The sequence below is a fragment of the Saimiri boliviensis genome, chromosome 16 (genome assembly GCF_048565385.1).
Source record: "Saimiri boliviensis isolate mSaiBol1 chromosome 16, mSaiBol1.pri, whole genome shotgun sequence".
Lineage (NCBI taxonomy): Eukaryota > Metazoa > Chordata > Mammalia > Primates > Cebidae > Saimiri > Saimiri boliviensis.
Genome location: NC_133464.1, coordinates 79081772 through 79106548, shown reverse-complemented (window position 1 = coordinate 79106548; position 24777 = coordinate 79081772). Strand labels below are relative to the sequence as shown.

The following is a 24777-nucleotide window of genomic DNA, read 5'->3' as shown; positions in this document are numbered from 1 at the left end:
ATAAAATATCTCCCCTATAAAAAGTTGTAAACACAATTCTGGATTCAGTGGTATCTGAATTTCCTATTATACGGAGTGGAAGTAGATTTCATATTAGAATCTGTATTCTATCTACATATTTCAATTAAAGGTTTTTTAAAAGATAAAAGAAAAAAATCTACATTCCAGGTGAAAAGTCCTTTCAAATATGTCCATTAAGAATTTCTTGTTGCTTTTCCTAATTAGAATGAAATTATACCAAATAGCTAAATACAAGAAGAGATCTGATAAAATCATGTTACAGTAAAAAAGTGATCTAAAAACCTTGTTGAGTTCCGCTTCAACAAATTCAAGTAGTAGTCTGCAAGAATGATTACATTCTACAAAAGAAACCACCTTATTTATTTCCTATAGGAAATAAGTAATCAGCAATTCTTCAAGCAAGGAACCTAACATGTATGCAACACAGATACATTACTACTCATGGCTTTCTCTTTAAGTATGAATAATAAATATATGTTACCCTGTGAACTTACATGCAATCTTTAAGGTTATTCAGTCATTAATGGCCAAGAAATTCTACCCCTAATAGATCAGCCACTTGTGTTTAACTAGAAAAAATATAATTAAATTCAAGCTTCCTAATTAAGAGTTATGCAAATCATGTGAACTTAACTACTTCTTAAAATTTTTTAAGCTTAAAATTAATTTCCACTGGGCTTTTACTCAATATCTTACAATATTTTAAAATTACAAAAGGAAATAGATTTAGTCTTTAGGACTGTAAAGGTAACACCAAAGCCTACTTTTGATTTTCCCTGATGTTTATCAATATGGAAATAAGAAAATAAATGATGGTATATCCTTACCATGGAAATCCATGCAGCTGTTAAATAACATGAGATAAAGATCTGTATGATCTGACATGAAAAAACAGCCACAATATATTAAATGAGAGAAAGCAGCCAGGTAAAAAAACGTATGTCGGAACAAAAGAACACATGCCTATTTGCTATGGACTGACTCATGTCTCCCCAAAATCTCTATATTGAAGACTCCCAAAACAACTGTATCTGGAGGATAGGGTCTTGCATAGTTCATTAAGGTTAAAGCAAGATTTTAAGGGCAGGATCCTCGTCTGTATAACCGCGGCCTTATAAGAAGAGAAAGAGTTCAGCTCCTGTGCTCTCTCCCTCTCTCTTCCTCCCCTCCAAGTGGGGACAGCAGGAAGGCAATGGTATTTTGCCTGTCTATTGTATTTTGCTGTGGCAGCCTAAGTTGAAAATACACTACTCTAACAAAGACAAATATAAAATGAGACATGTGATGCTCCCTTTAAAATGGGAAGCAGCTTTTTATAAAATAGAAACTATGGTGAGAAGACTGACAAAAAAAAATCAACAGAAACTAAAAACTAAATTACTTGAATGTAAAAACATCTTGGTCATTCAACTTTTGTGTTATAAATTCCTTTGCTATGCTGTAAGAGGCTAGAAAATATAGAATATATTCATGGGTTGCTAAACAAGTAACCTGTTTACTAATAAGGTTGAGAAAAGGTGTAACTAAGATTACATGTAACTATCCTATATTTTCTATCTTCAGTGACAAATTTTTCTACTTTGTTTTCCTGTCATTCCACATAGAAATCAGGACCCTCTTGCTAAAACGTTTTATTACAGCAACTTGGTTTCTTGCCTCTCTGGTACAGCAATCTAAAAGGTTATAACTTTGAATTAAGTAAAAGTGCTGGCCAGGCACAGTGGATCATGCCTGTAATCTCAGCACTTTGGGAGGTTGAGTCGGGTGGATCACCTGAGGTCAGGAGTTCGAGACCAGTCTGGCCAACGTGGTGAAACCCTGTCTCTAATAAAAACACAAAAAATTAGCCAAGAGTGGTGGTGTGCACTTGTAATCCCAGCTACTTGGGAGGCTGAGGCAGGAAAATCTCTTAGATCCAGGAGGCAGAGGTTGTAGTGAGCTGAGATCACACCATTGCACTCCTGCCTGGGCAACAAGAGCGAAAGTCTCTAAAATAAATAAATAAATAGTGCTTCTGACAGTTTAAAAACTTGAGCAACAAGAATGAAACTGTCTCTACATACACACATACATACATACATACATACATACATACATAGTGCTTCTGACAGTTTAAAAGCAGAACTTTGTTTACACCTCAGTAGTACTTATGTGTTTATCTGACACATATATACGTACAAACTAAAGTCTTGAAGGATATGTACCAAATATTACAGTACACATTCCATCTTTAGTTTCTTCTTTGTGTGAATTTTCAAATTTTTACATTAAATGTATATTACTTTTAAAATAGAATAACATTTAATTCAAAGAGTATTCAATCAATTCAGGATATTCATAATAAACTATTAATATTTTAAAAACATTAAAGCTATCAGTACTGTTTTGGTATGGGCTCTTGAAGAAATAGAAATGATTTTCTTAAATAGACATTCCTTTTGAGACTATAAAATAAAAAGTTAATAAACATATCAATTGTAAAAAATATACCAATCTGGTGGGGGAATGCTAATAACAGGGGAGGCCAGGTATGCATGGGAGCAAGTGTGAAGTAAATGGGAAACTGCCACCTTTTCAATTTTGCTGTGAACCTAGAACTGCTCTAAAAATAAAGTTGGCCAGGTGCATTGGCTCATGGCTGTAATCCCAGCACTTTGGGGGACTGAAACAAGAGGACAGTCTGAGGCCAGGAGTTCAAGACCAGCCTGGGCAACAAAGTGAGACCCTGTCTCTACAAAAAATTTTAAAAAATAAGCCAGGTGACGCACACGCCTACAGTCCTAGCTACTCTGCAGTCTAAGGCAGGAGGATTGCTTGAATCCAGGAGTTTGAGGCTGTGGGGATACAGTGAGCAATGATCATGCCATTGCACTCCAGCCTGGGTGACAGAATGAGACCGTATCTCTAAAAATAGAAAATAAAAATAAATCAACAAAGTCTACTTTTTATAGACAACATTAAGCATAGAAATACAGAAATACAACATTTAAAAATGAAGTTACAAGATATTCATGAATCCTCTGAAGATGGAACCGACGACCTTCTGTTGTAGATGTCTGGCTGAAGAAATTATCTTTGAACATTCCCAATTTCTTTTTTCCTCTTACAAGCTTAAAAACCAAAACAAGACAAAACAATACACACATACCGCACTCCATAAATTTAACTGTCTGGGTTCATGCCATAAAATTCTCAGTATTTCCTATTTTAAAACTAACATCACAGTTGCAAATAAACTGATATTACACTTTCATATTTCAAAAATCAATGGTCTAAAGAGTTCATATTTATCTAGATGTTCAGAATGTTGGAAACTTGTAGCCTCTAAATGTGTTTGAACTAAGTTCAAAAAAATTTGACTGGCTTTAAAAAAATAAATAAATAAAAATTTTAAAAATATATTATTTCAATGTTATAGGTAGCTATGACTCTTCGGTTTGACACCAACCCTACTACTCCCTCCTTCTCCGCCCTGGTCTGCTTCAGACACTCAGGAAACTGCCTAGTTCCAGAAAACATTTGAGTTTAACTCACAATAGAGTTTGAAAGTGGTTTGGGGTTACAAAGTGAGAAGAAAAAACAGGGTAAGATTTCAAAATCTCCTACTCAGAAGAAACCTAATCGCCTTTCCAGGTGGAGAAGGGGGAGAAAATGACACGTGCGTAAATATGTAAGTCTAAAAATTTATCAAGTTTTACAGTAAAACTGCTTCAGGAAAGAAGCTTACATCCAAAATTGAAAAAAAGCAGCAATAAACCCACAACACTACATTGTTGAGTAAAGTAACTCTTGCCTGAAACATCCAGTGCCTGGATCAGTGTCTGGCACGTAGTAGGTGCTCAGTCAGTAACTGCTAACTAATATTTCTGTTTTTTTTTTTTTTTTTTTCAGTTTCAAGATGCAAGTGAAAAGTGCCAACTAGAAAGGTCAGAGCTAATTCAAACTTAGGTTTCAGCGTTCTGGCACTGTATCAAATGGGTGGTGTAGTATGTCGAACAGGAATGGATAATAATTTTTTCTTGGTAGTGCTATGGTCATGCAGATAAGATAAAATGTGTAAACACCTCAATCTTTCATTTGTTTTGGGCTCTGGATCTTTATTGTCAGCAACATACCACAGTTAACATAAGTGCTATCATTTAGTAAGGTATTTTGAAAAGTAAAATTAATTCTAAGCTACCATATTAACATCTATATTTGGGCCTACTTTTCAAATAAAGATAAAGACTAGGTTAATAGATATGGAAGATTAACAGATTGGTCTTAACTTGGGCCTATGCTTATTTCTATAAGACAAACTTGCTGCTAGACTAGAGCCATGAATCTGCCTCAGTATGTTGTCAAGTTCATGTTAGGACTGTAAGACAGATGGAGGAAGATATTGGATTCCTGTAACTTCGTTTAGAAGAACTCTTGAAAGCAATCATGCAGATAAACAACTGGAAATCGCAGCTGGTTATTAGTTAATTGTTCTTGTATTATGGTAAGAATCTTCTGGGGCTTATTCAGATAAATAGTGTCAATTGTAGCTCCTGTCAGTAAATGTATGACAATTTCTACAAATGTGAGCTAGTTTCCTTTAAAATATTAAGTACTTATTATTTAAATATTTATTAATGAAAGACCTTTTTATTTCTTTGAAGCCAAGCTAAGTCTAAGTATAAAATACACTTAAAAACCTCTGCTTGTAGGGTAGTGGGATCCTTGACATATCAACAATGGGTTAAAAATAAAAATTATTGCTGGCCAGGCATGGTGGCTCACGCCTATAATCCCAGCACTTTGGGAGGCCAAGGCAGGAGGATCATGAGGTCGAGAGATCGAGACCATCCTGGTCAATATGGTGAAACCCCGTCTCTACTAAAAATACGAAAATTAGCTGGGCATGGTGGTGCGCACCTGTAGTCCCAGCTAGTTGGGAGGCTGAGGCAGAAGAATTGCTTGAACCCAGGAGGCAGAGGTTGCGGTGAGCCGAGATCGCACCATTGCACTCCAGCCTGGGTAACAAGAGTGAAACTCAGTCTCAAAAAAAAAAAAAGAATTATTTATAGTTTAAAATGTAATATACATATACTTTGAGTATATATTTTTCTAAAAGGAAACTGGTAATAAGGACTCTGACTTGGTATGAGATGGAGCTATTATGCAGTAAAATTCCTGAGAGATGGCATTTAGATCACCCAAATGAATTATATATTTTTTATAATTACTTCTGAGGCAAAACAAATTAAAACAAGATTATTAGGCAAAACTACCATGATGATTTCCTGTAACGCTGATGTATACAACAAGAACTCTTCAATGCATGTAATTTCAAGTTAAAACCATTTTTAGTTAAACTGCCATTTCTATTTGTTAGATATCAATTTGGGAAAATCTCACACAGAATTTAGTTTATATGTTTAAAAACATAATAATGTGTTTTTAATTGGTCAGGATGAAAAAAATGAAAGAAAGAGGGATGATGGAAGATGGAACTGCCCAGAACGGTCTTTGGATATAAAAGATAATTATGGAGATGGACCATGTCCTTTAAAAAGACTGTTTTCTACCAAAAGACAAATAGGTTGATCAGAAAAAGAATTCCCACTTCTCCTCTGAGAATCTCTTAAGAATAAAATGAGTCCTGGGATACTCTACTTCACATGCCAGTTTTCCTTAGGGAAAACCATCAACAGAAACATCCTTTGCCTTTCTACTGCTCATTTCCCCCTTCTTTGCTAATTGGCAGCAACAAGCAGGTGGCCAGCAGGAAAGGTATTAGATGTTTTTTGCAAATCTTTTTTTTTTTTTCAATCCCAACTTATATCAAGGGAATTATGCTTAGTGAAAAAAGTCAATTGCAAAAAGGTAACATACTACATGATTCCACTTATATAATATTCTTAAAATTACAAAATTATAGAGATGGAGAATGAATTAGTGGTGGCCAGGCTGGAAGTGGGGAGACAGGAAGGGTTACTTTGCCTATAAAAGGGTGGCACAAAGAACGCTTGTGATGGAACTGTCCTGTATTTTGGCTGTGGTAGTTGGGACAAGAATCTATCTGTGATAAAACTAAGTATAAATACAGAAACATAAATGTATATAAAACTGGACAAATATGAATAAAGTCTGTGAATTTTATCATTACCAATTTCTTGTGATACTGCATAGTGATTATGTAAGATGTTACCATTAGGAAAAACTGGGTGAACAGTATTTGGGATTTCACTGTATTATTTCTGAAAACTGCATGTTAATTTATAATTATCTCAAAACAAAAATATATTTTTTTAAAGAATTTTGTTTATGTCATTCTCTGATTATTTTTCTTATTTGCATTTGAAAATGAAGTGTTTTAAAAAAAAATGTATTAAAACAGCTACTTGATCTAGAAAAAAGATATAAACCTATCAGTTAACTTATTTTAATATGTAAATTTTAAAGTAAACATTTTCAAGAGTTATGAATTCATAAAGGGCATATTTTGAATTTTTCTTAATTGTACTATAAAAGAGACAAAGAAGGAGTAAGAGATGTGTTCATTTTCCTACGAAAGACTGATTTGGAATAAAAATTATTCAAACAATTGCAGTGCTAAAATATGGTGATTATGTGTTTCATAAACTTTCTTTTATTCATTTATTTATTCAAACATTTTCTAAAACAGACACTGCTTAGTACCTGGACTGTAAAAGGTTAATGGGAAATTTCCTGAAAATGCCATCACCTTGAAGCGATGAGAGATATACAAACAGGTAACTATGGGAGGGAGAAGTAATTAGGATATATAATTTTAAGTGCTTGATAAATATTTGCTGGATGAATTTTAAAAATAATAAAAAGGGGAGTAGCTACGGGTCTGAGATTCCAAAGTAGGCTATGGAACAGTGAGTTATAAAAAGTAAACATAATAGCTTGCCATTTACTGAGTGGCTTAGTATATTTCAGCTACTGCACTTGGTTACCCTACCTAGCCCATCTCTGAAAAAGGTATTACTATCCCATTCCAGAGTTGTGAGACAGAGGTTAGAGAGTCTAGTAAGCAGATAAGCTGATACCTGAGTCCAGGTACATCTGAGCTGACAGCACCTGGCTACCTTATCACTCTGCTAAAAACCAGCTGACCCAGCAATTCCCTACCATGGTCCCTATATGGGCCTGCTTATTCTCCAACATCATCTCCACCACTCTTGCCCTCACTAGGCTCCAACCACAGGGGTCTTTCGGTCAAAACTGCTAAGTTCTTACCTGCCCAAAGGCCTTTACAAAGGTTGTTCCTTTTGCCTAGAGTGCTTTGCACCCCTCACTCTCTACTTCAATTCACACACTCTTGCTTATAGATGTTTGAGAGGGAATGGCATTCATAAATCTTTTGGAGTCTAATTATCTTGGATGAAATAAAAACCCAATTTTTGAAAAAAAAAAAAAGAGTAGAAAAAGAATTTCAAAATAGAATTGGAGACATCAAGAAAGCATTTCTCTCTCCCACTAAAATGGGGCAGCAATCATATTTGCGAAGAAGTAATTTCAGTCATCCGTGAAAACAGATTTTAACCTATAAGAAAATGCATCTGGACAAGGCATGGGGTCGACTGCTGAGGAGAAACCAGGAGCGAGCCCAGGCGGCAGCAGTTTTCGGGTCCATCAGTACTGCACTGTAGGAATGGCAGATTTTGGGATTTCTGCTGGCCAGTTTGTGGCAGAGATCTGGGATAAGTCATCCCCAGTGGAAGCTCTGAAAGACCTAGTAGATAAGCTTCAAGTGTTAACCGGCAATGAAGGCTGCGTGTCTGTGGAAAACATCAACGAGCTGTTACAGTATGCCCACAAGGAATCCAGCTTTGACATTATTCTGTAGGGTTTAGTCCTGGGACGTACCACTCTGCACAGTGCTGAGATTTGGCTGAAAACACCCAGATCCTTCGGCCTGGTGGATGTCTTTTTCTGAAACAGCCAGTAGAGACAGCTGTAGATAACAATAGCAAAGTGAAGACAGCATCTAAGCTGTGTTCAGCCCTGACTCTTTCTGGTCTTGTGGATGTGAAAGAGGTGCAGCAGGAGCCCTTAAGCCCCGAGGAAGTACAGTCTGTTCGAGAACACCTGGGTCATGAAAGTGACAGCCTACTGTTTGTTCAGATCACAGGCAAAAAAACAAACTTTGAAGTGGGTTCTCCTAGTCAGCTTAAGCTTTCCAACACTAAGAAGTCATCTCCTTCAGTGAAGCCTGTGGTGGCCCTGCTGCCAAGCTTCGGACACTCTCAGCCAATGATACGGAGGACGACAGCATGGATCTCACTGACTCAGATGAGCTGCTGGATCCAGAAGATTTGAAGAGGCCAGATCCGGCTTCCCTGCGGGCTGCTGCTTGTGGGGAAGGGAAAAAAGAGGAAGGTCTGCAAGAACTGCCCCTGTGACCTTGCTGAAGAACTGGAAAGAGAAGTCAAGGGAATAGATGAGCTCCCAACCCAAGTCGGTTTGTGGAAACTGCTACCTGGGTGATACCTTCTGCTGTGCCAGCTGCCCCTACCTTGGGGTGGCAGCCTTCAAACCTCGGGAAAAGGTGCTTCTAAGTGATAGCAATCTTCACGATGCCTAGGAGAGACCCAACATGGACACATCTACTCCTCCAGCCAACTCCTGTCTCTCACGTCCCACCAACGTGGCTCCTCCCACCTCCTCTGGATTTGTTCACTCTGTTTGAGATCCATTTGCAGAGTGGGTGCTTAGCAGACATAGTGAAGCTGGCTTTTGGGCACAGTGGTGTGTAGTGCTGCTGTGTATCAAAACACCAAGGTATTATGGGGCCTGGTTACCCAGAATGGGATGGGTTTCATCACCTCATGTTAAGAGAAGGGAGTGTGTCCTGAAGAAGTCCTTCTTCTGTTAAAATGCTGACCAGAACACTCTTGAGCCCAGACATCCTTGAGCATTAACACTCTGTGGCAGAGCTCCAGGTCCCTGTGAGTCTCATCTCAGCAGTGCTGCCACCTGCTTGTCTTTCAGAGTTGTTAGTTTATCCCATTCTTTGTGACACAAGTCAAGTGTCTCACAACCTCCTCAGGGCTCCAGAGGAGTCACTCACTGGTTGCTGTGATGATACTCAGTGTCCCTTTGCCTGATTCCACCCCCAACCCCATTTTACTATAGCACTTCATCTGTGTCTTATTGTCATTTCTGTTAACCTTCAGGTATTAAACTTGCTGCATATCTTGAGACATCTTGAGATTCTGCATGTCTTGTAAAGAGAGGAGATGTGTATTTGTGTGTGATGTTGCATAGTCCTCCATGCTCAGTTTGGACCACTGGAAGAACTTAAGTGTCACACATAAATGGGGCTAGTCCCGTGCTTAGAATAGGGCCTGTCTGCCCACTTTAGGAGAGCCCAGGTTGGTGAGCATTTAGAGGGAAGACGGGCAGAACTCTTAACCAACAATATGTCTTTCTGAGCAGAGACCCCTTTGTTCTTGTTACCCACCCGTATGGACTTGGGATCACATCTTGCCAAGTATTTGGAGAGATTATGTGGATTTAAGAGACCTGGATTTTCATATTTTACTAGTAAAGTGTTCAATTGGTTAAAAAAAAAAAAGAAAGAAAGAAAGAAAGAAAGAAAAAGAAAATGCATCTGAATTCCTAACTATGAATTTACTTGTATTCAGTAGACTAAGGCAAGAAGTTGTCAACTAAGGTACATTTATTTAGATTTGCTAAATGGATGGAAGAGGCTATGGGATCTTTTTCTATATTCTGTTTAGCATTTAGTATGATATAGATTCTAATATTTATTAAATATTAAAATTAAATACTTAAAGGTAGAACACTCAGTGTGATTCTTTGGTTTTACTTGTGGAAACATTTACCTACCCCATGAGGTAGATAAGAGAGGTCAGAGAGCCCTCTAGTTTGTTTCCAAATAAAACTTTTACAGCATCTCATTTACTTACAACGTAAACTTCCAGAACATTTTAACTCATTTTAAAATGTAGGTGTAAAACTACATTCCAAAGCAACATTTAATAATTTTTGAATTGCAGAAGCCGTTCAACTACTTATTAGTTAAGATATTTTTGGGAGAACACTCAATGAGAACAAAAAGCGTTGGGCTATAGAGATAAATGAACAGTAATGGTAAATTAGCCTACTTGCTTTCTATGTAAACTGTTTGTTTTTTTTTTTTCCTCATCAGTGAAGAAACAGAAAACTTTGGGTTCTTTTAAACACATTTTGGAATAAAAGTATAAAACTCACAATTAATAAAACATTTAGTACCTAGCACATTAAGTCCCTAATAGATATTATCACAAATTATCATCTATCATAATCATCATATCCATCATCAGTTTAGTAAACGCTAACTACATAATGTTCTTTCCTTTAGTACTTTAAAATGTACATTTACTTTCAGTTTGGGAAACTTTGATAAAATTAAAATTCCATGAGAAGATCGACAGTATATTTTCTTGAGAATTCTTGCAAATTATTCTTAAAATTATTTTCTTTTTTGCAAGTTCAAAATCCTGTAAGCTTACAGAACATATTGATTTTGAAATTAAATTATGGTCTGTATCACTTTAAAACCTGACTAGAGGATACTCCTTTAAGACTTGCATCTAGGATACAAGGTAACTGCTTTAACCTGATTTCAATGTGCAAAGGTAGCCCTTTAGTTTTCTATACATACTATCAACTAAGTAATACATTTGAATGAATTCAAAAGTATTCTCTCTAGGGCATTGGATTGGTTTCTAGAGAAACCTTTGTTTTGGGGAAGGTAACTTTAGGTCACATGGCTCAGTAAATTAAGTCAGCACAACTGTCTCTGTCACCCATACACTGAAGATATTAAACTAAGATAGGAGAAAGGGAAATGGTAAAGGCACCACACTAGAGAGGACAGCAGGGAGGGGAAGAGTAGATGTTTTTCCCTATATTCATGATATAGCTTCATATACTTCAGGAAAATGACAATTCTATTTCCTCTGTCCACCTTCCATTAGTGGGGGCATGATGGTGGAAGTTTTTTGACTAAGACAGCACAAAATTATAGGGAAGAGAACTAATAATTATCGAAGACCAACTAAGCACCAGTTTTCCTTTCAATAGTTCTAGAAGTGCACAGCACATTTCCAGCACTTACTATATAGTACTTTTTCTTCTCTCTTAACCATCTAGTTACGCCAGTAAATCCAGGTATGGTACAGGATAAATCTTTTATGTCTACACTTATTTGCCAGGTATGGTACAGGATAAATCTTTTATGTCTACACTTATTTGCCAGGTATGGTACAGGATAAATCTTTTATGTCTACACTTATTTGTCTTGGCTTTGCCATTATTTGAGCCTTTCACAATATCCCCCATCCCCCACAGATGTCTGCTCCTTTGTTGTGTCAATTCCCAGATTCCCTCCCTCCTACTTATTCCATGCTATTATCAAATTCTCAGTACTACTTTAAATTCTATGCCTTTCACAATATTCCTCAATCATTCAACACAGAACAATTTTTAAAAGTAGGAGTCTCAGAATTCGTCCAGTTAATAGATAAGGAAAAGACCAGGGCAGAGAGGCCCTCAGAGGCTAGCTAGAACCTGGATTTCTTCCCTCCTAGGTCAGGGCTTGTTCCAGCAAAGTTTGTTTGATGCTGCCCCAAAACACGCTCTCAAAACTCCTCCTATTTCTTTCTAAATATTCAATTTCTGTGTTATTCAAATAGCCTCTCCAGAAAAGCTTATTTTCTCTTAGGATTTACACAACTTTTGAGACAAATATTCCTTCATTAATCTGCTACGTACTAACTGAAAACTAATCCTGCATTTCTCTGATCGATGGAATTTCTAGGGAAGAGAAAAAGAATTCTTAATTACCATGAAATCAGTTTGGAAATGGGTTAAAAATTCAAGCAATGCAGCTGCCAGGGGATGGACGTGGGACTTAATGAGGAATTATTTGTGTGTGTGTGTGTGTGTGTGTGTGTGTGTGTGTGTGCATGTCTGTGTGTTGGTTTTCCCACCCCCCCGCCCTCCCCGAGATAGTCTCGCTTTTGTTGCCCAGGCTAGAGTGCAACAACGAAATTTCGGCTCACTGCAACCTCTACCTCCCAGGTTCAAGTGATTCTTCTGCCTCAGCCTCCCAAGTGGCTGGGATACAGCTATACACCACCAAGCCCAACTAATTTTGTATTTTTAGTAGAGGAGGGATTTCACCATGTTGGTCAGGCTGATCCTGACCAACTCAGGTGATCCACCCACCTCGGCCTCCCAAAGTGCTGGGATTACAGGCTTAAGCCACCATGCCTGGTGGAAATTATTGTTTAATGGGCATAGAGTTTCAGTTTTGCAACATGAAGTGTTCTAGAGATTGAGGGTGGTGATGGTAGCAAAACATCATAAATGTACACCACCACTGAATTGTATTTTAAAATGCACTGAAACCATTTAAAAATGGTTAAGATGGTATACTTTATGTTATATGTATTTTATCACAATTAAAAAAATAGAGAAAATTTGAATTCAAGTAAGTTTCTTCATTGCAAAATTCAGAATCTTTCATATGCCAAAATCTCTAAAAGGGAAGCAGAGCTATACTTATATTAGTGTGTTCAAGATTGTTCTGCTTTCAGGTGATTCTTCAAAAGACTGAACCCATGAATGTGTGTTAAAAAGGTACTGGACGGCGGGGCGCGGTGGCTCAAGCCTGTAATCCCAGCACTTTGGGGGGCCGAGGCGGGTGGATCAGGAGGTCAAGAGATCAAGACCATCCTGGTCAACATGGTGAAACCCCGTCTCTACTAAAAATACAAAAAAGTAGCTGGGCATGGTGGCACATGCCTGTAATCTGAGCTACTCAGGAGGCTGAGGCAGGAGAATTGCCTGAACCCAGGAGGCGGAGGTTGCGGTGAGCCGAGATCGCGCCATTGCACTCCAGCCTGGGTAACGAGAGCGAAACTCCGTCTCAAAAAATAAAAAATAAAAAAACAAAAAGGTATTAGGTTAGATGCACTAGAAAATAGCAGGTACTTTGATCAAATAGATGATCAAACACAGTTGCTAACTTTACAGTACTTTGGGTTTGCTATAAGGCATTCAGCCACCTCAGCAGGCAGTGTGGGGCCAACACAATTCAAGTTTATTTGCCGATTTTAAATTTGTTGGGCACAATGTATTGATGTAGAAACAAAATTTCACTTGTAATGGAAAGTCAGCCAGAAGTCGTATGACATAGCATTGTTATCTTTTTAAAATGTTAAATAGCTGTAATTAAGATAATTATTTATGGTCTGTATTCTTATTGTTAGGGAATGTAAAAATGATTCCTCCCCTTTATAGCATAACTATGAATTAAATATTTGTATAATTGTTGCATGAAAGAGCAGAATATATCCAGAGATGGACTTTAATATTAGAATAAAATTCACATAAGATGGACACTGTTAAAACACAGATTTTTAAAAGGTGCATTTCCCCCCATACTTTTAAGAAAACATGGAGAAACGGTCTAATGCTTGATGCCATGGCTAGAAAATAAGATAATTTTAATGTATGACTTTACCCTATGAAAAGGGAAACTAATGGTTCTCAGAGGTACTGTTCCAGATGACTGTTAAAGTTTCTCACAAATATATGAAAATCATTAAGTAAAAAAAATGTTATTTATGAATATAATAATCTACATAGGACACACAAACATTTAATACTGACCAATTCATTCCTGTCAGTCACATGTTATACTTGAATTAATAGAGGTAAAATTACATAAATCCAGTGCCTTCATTTCTTTATCATTAACTTTTTATCTTTCATTCCTTTTAAACTTGTGTCTGTTGAAGCCATGTTACTGAACTGTGCTCTTAACAATCACTTATGACTCATCTAATGAAAACACCAAAAACCTTCTCATTTCTCATAGTGTCTCTGCAACATTCCACACAATTCAACTCCTTACTTCTTAAACATCTTTCCTCATTAGGTTCCCATAATTCCCAAAATGTGTTTTCTGGAACACCAACCCCTGAGAGGTATTTTGCTAGAGAAAGGGGTTCTGACGTCAGATAAATCTACAAAACACTACTTCATATGTTTCCTTCTTGGAGATGTGTCACGTAACATATTAACATATTAAAAGGGCACAGAATTCTTGAAGTCAATGAGTATTTAATCACAGTACCAATTTTATTTCCCATATTACCTGTTATCATGTCACAGAACTAGCATTTGGTAAAACATCCTTCAGGAAGCCTATTCTTGCTTATTTAATCCTTTGATCCTCTCTTTTAGTTGAGTTTTCTTCCTTTTATACTTCAAATATGGGCTTTTCTGAGGTTCCCTCATCAGTCTCTATCCTGGCCCCTGCTCCACCATTGAGAAATCTCATTCACTCCCATGGCTTCAACTGCCACCCATTTGGAACATTCCCAAACTAATTATCCATGAAGTGCCATTTCATTTCTCCAACTGCCAGCTGTCCCTTTCTGATTGGATAAATAGCCTCCTGTCCCCTCAAAAGTGGTATGTTTAAAACTGAACTTATTTCTTAACAACAGATATCTTTCCTGACTTATTCATTTCTGCTGAATTCTCCTGGTATCCCAGTCCTTTAGGCTTGAAAGCTCAGTCATCATTTACTCCTGCCCTTTTTTTCTCACTTGCTCTTGCCCAATTACTAATTCTTTCAAATTCTCTCTGCCAGTTTCTCAGCTCAATCCATCCTGCACTCTCAAAGACATTCTCAAAAGTTTAAAATTCTGTAGACAGCTAACATTTACCGATCACTTATAAGTGCTACACATTACTTTGTATTACAGAGGCACAAGTTAAACATCATAGGACGCTATAAGACAGGTATTATCTTCATTTTACAGATGGTAAACTGGGACACCAAGGTTAAGTAATTCTTAGAATCACATATTTAAAATCCAAACTCTTCAGTCCAACTACTACTAATTCCCTATCCAAATTTCTATTTCAGCCAAAGCAATATATTCATTTTAAATCCTATCCTGGCAAGAATCACCAGAATGATTTTCTGATTGTTCTTGTTCAGTTCTGACGTCACCTTTGAAGCCTGAGTGATCACTCAAACCTACACTACTCATTCTTTCCTCAGTTTCCATCCAATCACTGGCATATCTGATCACTGTCACCATTGGGTCCATGCTTGCCTAGGACAATTCTGATTCATGTTTGTTGTCTCACTATTACCATGAAGAGTACCCCCTTTCACTCTCAAAAGTACCTCAATTTAGACAATAAATTATAAAGTATATAATCACATATATCACATCAGTTACTATAGCAACATACTATTTATGTCCATATCTTACCAACTCTCTAATTAAATCATAGTCCTTGAAGGCAGAACATTAATCTTAAAACTTAAATTGGTCTTATTTCTCTTGCACCAGGCACATTTATTATGTGTATGTGGCTACAGGACAATTGTGGAGATGAGGTTCCTTTGGTTGTGTTTTGTTTCTCAATTAAATCCTGCTTTTAAATAAAAAAAGGAAAAATAATTCATTTTAAGTTAATTCATATAGTTAATCTCAGTAACAGTGCTTGAAAAAAGTAGGTATTTAATACTTTGAAAGGATGAATGAATAATGTATGAGAGTATGTATGCCAAACTATAGCCAACATTACTAAAAATGTCAAAGATATACCTGTAACTGGACACTTCATGCATAACCAGGAAGTAGGTCTACCAACAGTCACCAAGAAAAAATGTTTTCTAATATTTTTTACCATTCTACACAGTTAAGTGATAAAAGGCTCACTATTTTCCACAACTATTTTGGAATACAAGCTCTGAAACACACCACAGTGATAATAAAAACCAGTTGCCCTGAAGAGGAAAAAAAGAAAAAAAAAAGTTTTTTAAAAATCATCCTATTATTTATAGTATGTTGTCAGTCAACTCATTATTCAAAAGTGATAGCAAGCTCTCCTGTTTAAAAAGAATACACTCTGTCTATCTATGAAGAAAACGATTGTTTCACACTGCCTCTGCTTTGCAGTCCTATTCAGCTTGCACAGACAATTTGCATCAACCTGTGACTAGTGATACTGTCACTTAGTGGTGCCCCAGAGAGCCATGATCTCACGTGCTCTTAATATCGAGGTTCTTATTTATAAATTGATGTCTCTGGAATACTCATGAATTCTTACTTGAATACAATGGTGTTTTATTAATAGTTATTAATTAAATTTTAAAATCCTAATACATAATTTATCAATTTACTTAGAATTGGTATGACAAATTATTCAGCAGGACAGCTTTGCATAAGTAGGGAAAAAGACAAGCAAAAGTGACAAATGCACTGCTGTCACTATATAAAATATAGCACAAAATTCTGCATCTATGCATACTTTCTGAGCTAAGAATGCTAATTAACATAATATTAAGTGCTATTTATTAAAGGGGAAGGCATCATAGTATTTATGCTTTTTTTAAAAAAAAAAAAACCAGAATGCTCATAAACTCTTGTTAGTGAATGTAAATCTAGCAGCATCAAAACACTTCATATTACAATACAGAAAGCAAAACAAATGGCAGCAGATGGCTCCAAAGAGGGGAAATAAGAGAACTACAGAACAGTAAAGTGCAAATTAAAATTGAAATAAAAAATTTTAAAAAGAAACAGCTAAGGAAAAGAACAGAAAAACTCCTGTGGACAAGTCAACGACTAACAGACAGTAGAAATAATATTCATAAATAGGAAAGATTGGTATGTGCAGATTAGACAATTATCCACAGCCATGGGCATGAAAACAGCAGAATGCATCATTGTTAAAGAAAATTCAAGAACTAACGGATCCCTGGCACTGAGCTAGAAAAGATCACATTACATTTTTTGCAAATTTAGAATCAGGTTCAGAGTTTTTAAAGAATTGTCTAAGGTTATAAGGAAATGAGAAGACAGAATTCTAAATAAATTGGTATAGGTATGGCAACCTTCTGACTTGAACTATTTCCTAGCAATGTTCTATCTATCATTCTATCTATCTATCTATCTATCTTTCTTTCTTCTTTTTTTTTTTTTTTTTTTTTTGAGATGGAGTTTCGCTCTTGTTACCCAGGCTGGAGAGCAATGGCGCGATCTCGGCTCACTGCAACCTCCGCCTCCTGGGTTCAAGCAATTCTCCTGCCTCAGCCTGCTGAGTAGCTGGGATTACAGGCACGTGCCACCATGCCCAGCTAATTTTTTTGTATCTTTAGTAGAGACGGGGTTTCACCATGTTGACCAGGATGGTCTCGATCTCTTGACCTCGTGATCCACCCGCCTCAGCCTCCCAAAGTGCTGGGATTACAGGCTTGAGCCACCGCGCCCGGCTCTTTCTTCTTTTTTTATTATTTTAATACACCAAATGAAATGTCTTACTCTTTACAGATTACTAAAATGTTCTCTTTTTAATCAATGATACAGCCTATGCTCACATCTATTACTTACAATTATCTACTTCTACAATCCTCTAGAATATGTGAGAGATTCCAGAAGTTGCTACCACAGATCAATGATAATGCAGAGTAACACCACAAAACAGATACCAAGTCTGGAAAAGATTTAAATTAGTCTTTGGACCTCTCATTACAAGAATGACAGTGTTACTGTAGCTTTCATTTCCTTTAATTTCTTCTATTAGATATTTCTTTCCCCCCTCCTTTTTTTTTGTTTTGTTTTGTTTTGTTTTGTTTTTGAGACAGTCTTGCACTGCTGCCCAGGTTAGAGTGCAGTGGCACAATCTCAGCTCACTGCAACCTCCACATCCCAGGTTCAAGAGATTTTCCTGCCTCAGCCTCCCAAGTAGCTGGGATCACAGATGTGTGACACCACGCCTAGTTAATTTTTTATATTTTTAGTAGTGATAAGGCTTCACCATGTTGGCCAGGCTGGTCTTGAATTCCCGACCTAAAGAGATCCACCCGATTCAGCCTCCCAAAGTGCTGGGATTACAAGTGTGAGCCACTGTACCTGGCTTAATAGATTTTCTTTTATTTTCAGAGTAGTAAAGATGTTAATGTTTGAACACTTAACAATACTGAAGATATTGTCCTTAAGTTTTACAAAGTACGAATATGCCATAAAAGCTGATCTCTTAGAAAATACAGTAAAATTATTATTTTCTCAGTTTTCTTCAATAGCAATTCAACATTATTAAGAGAGAATCTTTACTAACATTACATGCACATATACACACACACACACACACACACACACACACACACACTCACACACACACCCCTACCTTATATGCATGCTGACCTTTTCTGGTCTGCTGTAGTTATGTTTGTTAGGTGAAAACTAAGTACCCAGGTATAGGTTAATTGAATTTAGAGAATAATAATGATTCTAGAAGTAAGAAGAAGATATAAAGAACATGGCTGGTAGCAGATATGATTTTAAATCACAAATATTTTTATATAGCTACACAGTCACTAGGTTTTATTAATTTTTCTTCTGCCCAGATTGGTCTTGCCCAGGTTTATCCTTTCTTTTTTTCTTCCATTCACCTGTCAGCATATTCATTTAGACTCTTATCACTAGGTAAGTAATCTACTAATGAGTGCTCCTGGGCACTGAGTGCTCTTTCGCCAATGTATCTTGCTCTAGTTAATCTTGTGCATAAACTTATCCATGCAGAATGTATTTATCAGGCACCTACCATACAAATGCTTCAATATTCAAGACCTGCAAAAGCAACAGAAATTGGCAAGTACACTTCAATATGTGCTTCTGAGATCATGAAATTAGCTATGTATTTGATTACATTTTCTTGCAGCAGGTACATGAAAAAATTAAATGCATGCATCAATACTATAAAATAACAAAGGCAGAATTCTACTCAAAGTGATTTACAATTATTATGAATTATAGCCAAAACATTCTTATCTTGACACTCTTAAATAAGATAGCAAACATTGTTTTCAAATTCAAGTACTCAGGCTATTCGCTAATGAAGGTGGTTAGTGATTTTGATCACATATATTCATACATAAACTTTCAGGTGGTAAGAACTAACGCCTTCAATGAATAACTCTACTACCAATGGCTTTAATCTAGCAAACACTGAATAATCTGGTGCCTAACCAATGCCGATTTATAAACTTTTATGTCCCAAAGGCTTAACTTGTAAATCCATTGTTTGCAACCTGGATTACATCTTCCAAAGGGGAAAAAATGGGCTGCATATGGCAGCAAGTATCCTAGGGAACTCCTCAGAATTTAATCTAATAATATGAATAACATATATCTAATATGCAGTGCAAAGTTGTAACACTATTAATAACTGCTAATACATATAACTCGATTCTCTGGTAAGGATCTAGTAATATTAATAATGTTAGTAACATTATTAGTTACTAACATTAATTATATTACTAATTAGCAACAGTAACATTATTTGTGTATTAATATTGTAAGTTACATTAATAGTAATAACACTATTAATAATTGCTAATCCATATAACTCTTGCCAGATCCTCTTTTAGGTGTTTATATATTGACTTATTTAATTCTCACAGCAACCCTAAGGAGAAGTGGCAGCTCATGTCTGTAATCCCAGCTACTAGGGAGGCTGAGGCAGGAGGATCACTTGAGGCCAGGAGTTCAAGACCAGCCTGGGCAACATAGCAAGGCCTCACCTAAAAAAAAAAAAAAAAAAAAAAGCACCATGTGGTGGCATGCATCAATAGTCCCAATTACTCAGGAGGCTGAGGTAAGAGGATCACTGGAACTTAGAAGTTTGAGGCTACAATGAGCGATGACTATGCCATTGCATTGTATCTTGGGTGGCAGAATAAGACCTTGGTCTTTTTTTTTTTTTAAAAAAAGAAGAATTTTAAGTTTTTCTTCATAGTAGCATTTTAAAATACTTAGTTCTATTGTTCAGTTCTTATAACTAGAAAGCCTGAAAAGAGAACAGAAGATAAAACTTGAAAGATCTACTGCAAAGGAAAAGGCATGTTAGAGCTGGCCTAATATAAATAATTATATGATAAAAATTAAGCCATTTGCTAGAAGGTTGAAGATGTGAGCTACTTTTGGAGCCCTTGGAGGTGGCTTTTGTGCCAGGAGTAGTTTTTGTGCACAAAAAATAGTATCTAAAAATTTTATTTTTTAATTAATATCTGATTTATCAAACTACAAGTTCAAAAAATTTGTCCCAGGTTTTAAAGTTAGCTTTAAGTGTTTACTTAACTTACAAATCTGTCAAAATGATCACTTACCACTGGCTTAATTTAGATTTCAAACTGCAATTATAAATTGAACAGATTCAATTTCTACTAAGTGCTGGTGAGTCTTCCCAATTATCTATAATTCTTATAAATCTAATAAACTGATAAAAATGGTCAACCTTTAATTCTCATTAATGTTACAGTACTATAAACTTATAAGCCTTTCTCCTAAAAATCACAAGCAAAATCATTACTCAATTACACATTTTAAATTGGAAGTGACACTGCCCAATAAGCACATGAAAAGATGCTCAGCATCATTTAGTTATTAGGAAAATGAAAATCAAAACCACAGTGAGATACTATCTCCAACCTACTAAGATGGCTATAATCAAAAACACTGACAATCTTTTAGGTGATAAATGATTTAATCTCAGATCTCTCCCATGACTTGGTCTGATTTCTCATCACAACAGTTAAGGTCGTTCTTCTAAAAGGTATTATTTGGAGATTGTTTCAGTCTTTCACTAGGTACTGTTTAAACTCAGCTGCTGTTCCTCAAGGGGTTCATACTCTAGATTTAGAAAAATAACAGGAAGATTTTAGAAAAAAATTTAAGGGCAGGAAGCATGGACCATATAAAGAGAATGTTGTCTAAGGTCTCTAACCAATGACATTTCAAATAATTCTATAAACTGCCATGGAATAAGCAGTTAATGCATTTAGAAATTAATTATTTACAAATTAATCCATAGAAATGCTTTATTGAAAACATTATCAAACAGGCTCTAAAGAAAAAAATTATCAATGTATTCTTATTACTCATATTTTAGTACCAGCTTTCTGTTGATTGGCTGGTCTTTGTCTCCCCATTGAAACTCTACATTTCTTCAGGTCAGAAAAGTTAAAAGAAACAAAATTACATGCTAGGGGGTACTTTGCTTCCTTGTGAAAGAGATGTGATGTTCATGGCAAAGAAACAGGCTTGGTGAGTAAAACATGATTTACAGAGTACAGACAGAATCTTAGAAGTACAGGAATGTAATGTCTCTCTAGAATATTTTACTCAAAATGTGGTTCTCTGGTGAATCCCCCTAATCCTCTTTAAGGTCTCCAAATAACATTTATCTGCACTGGCCAAGATAGTGCTGAAGACAGAACCCTTCAAATTCTACATTGACATTCCCCAATGCATTTTTACCAATACATTTTTAAATCTATAATTTGACATTACATATATTACCTACATGCATTTGGGAGGCACATTACATAACTGTTCATTTACCTTTTATGACCACTGCAAAACTCAAATAAAATAAATACGACCGGGTATTTTCTAAGTCTTAAAACTGTTGGTAGTCCTATGTTTATATGTAAGGGGTAGATTCAATGAAAGAAAATGGCTGTCCCTGATTTGTCCTTTTCCTAACCTTGCTCAATTATTAATACTTCCTTCCTTATATTAACACATGAAATTTGCCACACATTGAGGTCTGTAAATCTTTGAATATTACTTAAGTATCCTATCAACTAGACTGTAAACTCCTCAAGGGCATTCATCATGATGTCCTCTATTCCTCTGTCTTTGCTTCCTTCTACTTTTTCTTTTCCCCCATTAGCCAGTTTTTCACAATTTTTTTATTGCATATTAAACATCTTTAATGAAGGCATGGTGCAAGTACTGTTCATGCTCCCTAAAGTATGTCAATAAAATCATCAGGGGGCCATTAGAAATAAAAAGAAAAATACCATAATTACCATGATCACAGACAAGATCACATAAGCTTACTAACAATCCTTATTCCAAAGATTCAGGGTCCTCCAAATATGTCCAATCATTCTACAAATTTTTCACAGCATTTAAACCATTATTATTTTGATAATACAAGTATAAATAGTCTGAACCATGTAAATAGAAAATATGTGGAAAACAAAAACTTCTAGTCATACTTAACAACAACACAGCTATTTCACAAAGGATATGTGAATTCTTAAATGAGCAAAATTAGCAGAGAAATCCAAAAACTATAGATGCTTTTAAGTATCCATCAAACTTTATAATATTAGTAATTTTTGATGTGCTTGATATTAGCAGTGGTGATAACAATAAGAATATGGGTTAACTGGTCTCAGAAACTGTGTCAACTGTAAATATATAAAGTAGATATTACTATCTTTATTTTCCAGATAAGGAAACTGAGGCCTGAATGAGGTTAAACATCTTGCCAAAGGTAAGTGGGAAACTGAAAAACATCTTGCCAAAGGTAAGTGGGAAACTGAATACAGCTCTGTTTCAGAACCGAAGATCTTACGCTAAGATAGTTTCTCAACCTCAGCACAACTGATATTTTAGATGAGATAATTCTTCATTTGGGCAGGGGGCCGGGGAGTTGTTTTGTGCATTGCAAGATGTATATCATCTCTTGCTTCTATTCACTAGATATCAGTGGCATTCTCCCCTTGTCACATGTCCCCCACCCCTACCCCCCAATAATGTTGTGGAAATAAAAAAAATATGCAGACACTGCCAAATGTCTCCTAGGGGGCAAAAATGCCTTGGTGGAGAATCCTTGCTAAGCCTTTTACTGTGAGGAACCATCAAGAGCGCATTCTTGGAGAAATCTAAGACAACAGAATAACGTCATACATTTTGAACGACTCAGCAAATAGGATATTTCAAATCATTTGAAAACACGACTAACTGAAGATGTTATGTGGTTAAAAATGTCTAAAAGATATCTAAATGCAATAAATTATATGATCATATATTATTTTCTTTGCTTCTATACACAAAGACTATAAAATTATGAGTCTGTAACAAAAATAGAACTTTTTTACATGCATATGAGTGGTTCTTCAAAGTGGTCCCTTTGGTCTGGATGTGCACAATTGCTGCCATCGAAGGGAAAAAAAAAAAAGAGTCAAATCCTGCATTTTGGAAGTATTCTGAAACCTAGTTTAGGAGTACTTCCCTTTATTGTTCTCTATCACCGCATTTCTATATGGTATTTATTTACTAACCTTGCCTTATTATTTTACAAATCACATTTGGCTTTTTCTTTAAAGCCCAGAATAATATTATGCAGTTTATCACCATTTTATTTTAGACTTTGTTTTGAATGATTTTTGCTTATTTTCAAAATGAGTCCAAACATCAAAGGACAAAATTTGTCACATTTTGGGTATTAAAAAAAAAAAGGCAAAAAGAAAAAAAAAAAAAGAGTCAAAGTATTTTATGCAATGGTAGAACCAACGGACTGAGAATAAAATTTCCTAAGATGAGTAGGGCAGAGAGTAGGGGGAAGACTATACTAACATCCAAAGGTTTCAAAAGTTTATTTTAAAATCCAATTCCTGAAAAGTAATTTCTTTTCAAGCTTATATTCATGATTATTTAAGTTTTACTTCCACCAATACCCTGCAGTTAATTCAAATCAATAAATCACTGAATTTTTAAAATACCTTTTGAAATGCTAGTGTTAACATCTTGCTCTGCTGAAAATATGACAAAAGACACTAACCAAGTAACAAGACTGAGGGATTTAAATTTCAGTCTCTTATTTCACCTCCTAACCCTGACTGAATGAATAAGTTCTGATGGCCAATGAGTAGACAGATTTGAGGAGAGAGGAGCACTTGAACAGTGTAAAACCTTTTGAAAAGTCATTTGGCAATCAATACCATAAACTGTAAAAAATACTCCCTCTTTTTAACTGATAGATTCCATTCCTAGAAATTGATTCAATGTAAATAATTCAAAAAAGGCAGAAGAAAAAAAGCTATGACATATAAAAACACTGTCTTCTAAAATCCTAACCATGATAAAGAAAATGTGAATGTTTTAACGTATCTAGAAAAACAGAAGATAAAGGAAAAAATATGGCAGACTAACTTGAAAGAACATTATACAGCCATAAAGTTTTATAAAATATGGATGGAGTAAGTCAAGCCAAACTTTTGGCATGATAGTTACCTGCCAGTCTGTCAAATCGCTGGAGCAACATTGTCCTAATGAACAAACACTCAGGCTGGCAGCAGCTTTGCACCTCCCTGGGATGGATCTCCCAGAGGGAGCAGACAGGCTGCCATTTTTGCTGCTCAGCAGTCCTCTTTCCTGTTACCCTCAGGCTCAGAAGGCAGCTTAGTGGCTGGGAACTGACAGGGACCCTGGCAAGGCGCAGCAGCCTTATGAAAAAAGGGCCAGACTGTTTTCCACATGGGTGTTCACCTCTGGGTAGGAGCAGGGTGCCTCTCAACCTGGGCTCCCAGCACATCCACCCTGCCCCTACCCGAACACTTCAGTGGGTGGTGGCTCTGCATTTCTCTGAGGGGAAAATCCCAGAATCACAGCCCCTCTATTATTGTAGACGCAGTGGTACTGCCCTTGCTACCCTCAAGCTGAGGAACAAACAGAGGGCCTGATTGCAACTCCAGCATACCACAGCCACCACGAGGAGAGGAGACCAGCCTCTCTTCTCTGTGAGACCCCACTCCCCACTCTTCACCAGGCAAACCTACACTCGGGACCATAGAATAACCATCCTACCTGCAGCTGGGCATTCCCACTGCTAGTGACTCTCTGTTTCCCTGGGGAGGGG

The 24777-nt window shown here is 36.3% G+C and overlaps 1 protein-coding gene and 1 pseudogene across 1 annotated transcript in view; one reads left to right on the top strand and one right to left on the bottom strand.

The window, feature by feature from the left end:
- Positions 1–24777, bottom strand: part of UBL3 (ubiquitin like 3) — an 82537-nt gene that overhangs the window by 13871 nt on the left and 43889 nt on the right. The gene's annotated exons all lie outside the window — the stretch shown is intronic.
- Positions 7637–8602, top strand: LOC101032770 (anamorsin pseudogene; annotated as a pseudogene).